The 5,159-nt window shown below is 38.3% G+C and overlaps 1 non-coding gene across 1 annotated transcript; it reads left to right on the plus strand.

Moving 5' to 3' along the window:
- Nucleotides 1-498: 498 nt before the first annotated feature.
- LOC117307986 (U6 spliceosomal RNA) lies at nt 499-605 on the plus strand. The gene has a single exon (XR_004521927.1). It is a non-coding gene; the product is annotated as a U6 spliceosomal RNA (small nuclear RNA).
- Nucleotides 606-5,159: the final 4,554 nt, after the last annotated feature.

Raw genomic sequence — 5,159 nt, forward strand, 5'->3', positions numbered from 1 at the left:
AAAGGATTAATCTCCAAAATTTACAAGCAGCTCGTGCAGCTCAATAACAAAAAAACAAACAACCCAATCCAAAAATGGGCAGAAGACCTAAATAGACATTTCTCCAAAGAAGATATACAGATGGCCAACAAACACATGAAAGAATGCTCAACATCATTAATCATTAGAGAAATGCAAATCAGAACTACAATGAGATACCATCTCACACCGGTCAGAATGGCCATCATCAAAAAATCCAGAAACAATAAATGCTGGAGAGTGTGTGAAGAAAAGGGAACCCTCTTGCTCTGTTGGTGGGAATGTAAATTGATACAGCCACTATGGAGAATAGTATGGAGGTTCCTTAAAAAACTAAAAATAGAACTGTCAGGAGCATTTTAAAACCACATATATTGCCATTGCAGTTTTGTTACTAAATTCAAGATTTTGATACTGAATTCAAGACATTAAAAATGTCATCTTTTAATGTTTTTATATTGTGTCAATCAATACCAGTTAGTGCTTGCTTTGGCAGCACATATACTAAAATTGGAACCATACAGAGAAGATTAGCGTGACCCTTGTGCAAGGATGGCACACAAATTCGTGAAGCGTTCCATGTTTTTTTAACAATAGCCAGGTCATGGAAGCAACCTAAATGTCCATCAACAGAGGAATGGATAAAGAAGATGTAGTACATATATACAATGGAATATTACTCAGTCATAAAAAGGAATGAAATTGGGTCATTTGTAGAGACATGGATGGACCTAGAGACTGTCATACAGACTGAAGTAAGTCAGAGAAAAACAAATATCATATATTAACACATATATGTGGAATCTGAAAAAATTGGTATAGATGATCTTATTTACAAAGTAGAAACAGAGACACAGATGTAGAGAACAAATCTATGGATACCAAGGGGGAAGGAGGAATGGGATGAACTGGGAGATTGAGATTGACATATATACACTATTGATTCTATGTATAAAATGGATAACTAATGAGAACCTGTGTAGCACAGGGAACTCTACTCAGTGCTCTGTGGTGACCTAAATGAGAAGGAAATCCAAAAAAGAGGCGATATATGTGTGTGTGAATAGCTGATTCACTTTGCTGTACAGTATGAACTAACACAATATTTCAGAGCAACTATACTCCAATTAAAAAAATCAATACCATTTAAAATTTTAACTTGTATGTCTAACATATTGGTTATCTTTTTTAGTTTTGTGCTTGTTAAATTTGAAAAGCACACTTTCCTACTCTTTGCATAGGTCACTGCAAAAAATATTGACCAGAATTAGACCAAGGGTAGTTACCCTGTTAGAGATTTACTTTAGGTAGTACTGCATCATTCATCAATATTATTAACATGCAATTATTTAAATAGTGGCTAATCTGGGTACCATACAGTTAGTTGTATCAGCTCTGGTTTTGAGATAATGTGATTTTATGCTGTGGCCTCTGGTCTGAGGCTAGTACAGAAAGAGGTCTATTTGTGTTATTCTTTCTCAAAATAGAAGACCTGGAACCAAAAACACAACCACTTTAATGCCACAGCAAATTGTGAAAAGTCTAGTTAGTTTCACAAATCTTTACCTGTGACTTTCTAAAATCAAATTAGGAAGAAGGCAAGGGCAAATGTAGTACAATTTTAGTTTATAAAAAATGGTTAAAAATTTGAAAAAGCAGGCATATTTTCTCTACCATAATAATTATGGGAAAATCTCTCTTACTAGTAATGTCTCAAAATTTGCTTCTTAAACCATTCAAGAAGATTATTTTTATACCTGCCTTCTGGAGTGATTTATTTTTGAAGGGTGGTAAATTGTATATTTACGTGTTTGTTACCCGAACAATGAACAGTTTCTCCACATTGTGTTTTGCTGCCAAATTAATTTATTTAGTAATAGATAAACTTTCTGTGTCAATTAGGAATCCTGGTTGAAGGATCAGACCCTGACTGGGGAATTTACTGGAATGATACTAGTGGGGAGGGAAATATTCATGAGAAGGGGCAGGTGGTAGGTAGGTAGGGGTGCTGTCTAAAGAGTCAGGGGCATAGCAAGCTGTCCACAGCCAGAGTGACCAGAAGCAGCCATGAATGACCGCCAACTGCACCTCTGTCTTCTCACCCTCCTCGGGATGGAATTCAGTGTCTTGAGAGTTGGCTTCTGATTGGCCAAGCTTACATCATGAGCTTTCTCCCAGCTATATCCTGGAGAAGAATCTGTTCCTCTTTTCTTTCATAGTGAAGCCCGATTGTATTAATTTTCCAGGGCTGCAGTAACAAAATACCACAGACTGCATGGCTTAAGCAACGGAAATTTATTTTCTTGCAGTTCTAGAGGCTAGAAATCCAACATTGAGGTGTCAGGAGGGTTGGTTCCTTCTGAGGGCTGTGATGAAAGAATCTTTTCCAGGCCTCTTTTCTTGGTTTGTAGATGGCCAGCTTCTCCATGTATCTTCACTTAGTCTCCCCTCTCTATGTGTCTGTGTCTAAATGTCCTCTTACAAAGACAGCATTCATATTGGATTAGGGCTCACTCTAATGATGCTATTTTAATTTATATCTTTAAAGACCCTATCTCCAAATATAGTTACATTCTAAAGTACTAGAAATTAAGACATCAACACATGAATTTGTGTGGGTGTGTGTCCGAGGGGCACAATTCAGCTTATAACACTGGCATTGCTCTTCCATTGACACAGTACAATGTGCAACTTACCCCAAACAAAAACTGGGTTGCTCTTACAAAGAGAGATGGCTTCGGAGCAGCTAAAAAATGGTAAACATCATTCTACGTTTTTTTTTTTGTAACCATATTTATGGAAATTAATTTTTATTCCTTTAAATTGCAAGAAAATACTATGTACAGAAAACTTGAAAATCTAAAAAAAATCAACCACATGTAATATTCAAGGTTGGTAAGGGTACAAGAAAATGAACATGTCCTCTCTACTGGTGGGAATGCAGGCTTTTATATGCCTTGCTATCATTCTACTTTTATACACTGCTGAAGTGGAGTTGTGTCACTTAAACCTCTCTTCAAGAAAAAATTTGCTGTTCAGGTGCAATAAGTGCAGTTAGCAGACAATTTCCTGCTGTTATTGGCTTCAGCTTTCAAGCTATGGCTCTGCTCTTTTCGGGCAGCCTCCAGCCAATGAGTGAGCATGGCAGGGGGTACTAGGGCCTGGCCATTTCTGTCCAATCCTGACCTCCTCTAATAGGCACTCTTTGCTTCGGAGCTGCCTTTTAGTTTGTCTAAGACTTGGTCAAATCTACATAGTGATCTGAGCTTTGTTTTCTTGCTGTCTTTATTTTTCATAATTCTTTGTTACTCCGTTCATGGGTTTGCAAATCTTTGTGCTTTTCAGTGATGTAAACCTTGTGGTTTTAATGTAATATTTGTTTTCTTTCATTATCTTATCCTTAATGACATCATGGAAATTTTGTTGTATATTTTTCTGAAATCGGTTAAGTTATATTATTGGCAGTTCACTATCTTCAAGCCTAATTTGGGACTCCTTAAATTAGTGACTCATTTAAGGCCCAGATAGAAAGTAGGGGAGAGAGATAGAGACAGAAAACAGGGAGATGTCTCCCTCTGAGTATTTGTATGGTAGAATATAAAACTGAGGGACTATTGGTGACCGTGGTCTGTGCTATGAACTTACGAGCAGAAGGAGGACTGAAGTTAGAAGAGTCAAGCAGATAGAGAAAAGTAGACTGAGAGAGGGAGAATCTGTTCTGGCTCCTTACAGAAGGACTAAAGGACTCTTTGGTCCGGTCAGGGATAGGGCATCCGGTCCCAGCTCCATTTCTGAGTCTAGGCTGATCTTCACTCTGGCTTTGGTGCAGCCCTCTAGAAGTCTTCTAATGAATTCCCTTGACTTTGCATCTATTAGTTTAAATTGGGTTGCCATGTTTTGCAGCTCAGAAAGTTCTCTCTATCACAGAGCGTCAGCACTTTGCATAACATAATAGGCACTCAGAAAATTTTAGTAAAATCTACACCTTGTTGCATTTTTTAGGTCTTTCAACTATGTCTTCTTGGTGGTCACAAAACTTCTTTTATTGTTTGAATTTATACAGTCTGAAGCTATAGATATGTGATAATGCTAAGCGCAGTGTTCTGCAATCTGTTGTCACTTATGAAATATTACTTAGCAAAAATAATAACAGGGATGGGGGAGAGAGACTATTGGACTACTATTGGACTAAAGGAAAAAATTTCCTCTTCATTAAAGAATTAGATTTTAGGTAAAGAATTTTTGTTTATCTGAAGAGTTCATTTTCCAGTTATTCTTTGGTAGGGCAAGGTTTTAGGTTTACAGTGGGGCAGGGGAACTAGACAGAAACAGCTTCCCTAACTGAGCTCTGAATCTGTACATAGACCAGCAGAGAAATTGTCAATGGAGTTGACAATTGTCAGTGGAGTTCAAACTATCTGAGAAGAAGGGTGGCATTCTTTTATTTGGATGTGGTCCCTAGGTCACCTGAGAACATGGGTTTCTTCATGTAGTTCCAAAATGGGACGTAATATTCCACAGAGAACGCTAGAGGCAAAAATTCAGAGGAATTAAAATTGGTAGACGTGGATGAGTCTGTTCTTACAATGATCTAATGGTCCAAATATACTGAAACCCAGGTCTCTGAGGATAAAAGTGCTTAGTTTGACCTCAGACACCACGAGAGCATCTTCTGTCCTAGGTAGCAATCCAGGGTATCTTTCCTTCCCTAGCCAATATCAGGCTAGATTTCCTCTTCACTAAGAGATGAGCTTTGATTTTCGCCCTGCTTTTTCCAGGTGTTTCACACTCATATGCTGATCTGGAGCCTTCATGTTGATCCCTGAGGGCAGGCCTCATCTTGAATATGATTTAGGGGATTGACTGGAAGTCCATGCTCTGACCATAGGTCTTGGAGTCACCTTCCAAGTTCTCTGAGATGGCTCCTCAGCATCTTGGCAGCAACATCTTATCCTTTTTAATCTTGTCACTCTGTGCAACGAGGCATAGGGGTCCTGAACTTGTTCTCCTGATCATTTTGTTGCCATTAGGAAATGAGTGAGCTCTGCCTTTCTGCCTTTTTTCAGCTGTTGTTTTTAATGATTCCCGACTTCCTCTCTGATCCTGGAACCTGTGAGTGGAAAATGTAAGACTATGAAGAA

Source organism: Tursiops truncatus, chromosome 14 (genome assembly GCF_011762595.2).
Source record: "Tursiops truncatus isolate mTurTru1 chromosome 14, mTurTru1.mat.Y, whole genome shotgun sequence".
Classification (NCBI taxonomy): domain Eukaryota; kingdom Metazoa; phylum Chordata; class Mammalia; order Artiodactyla; family Delphinidae; genus Tursiops; species Tursiops truncatus.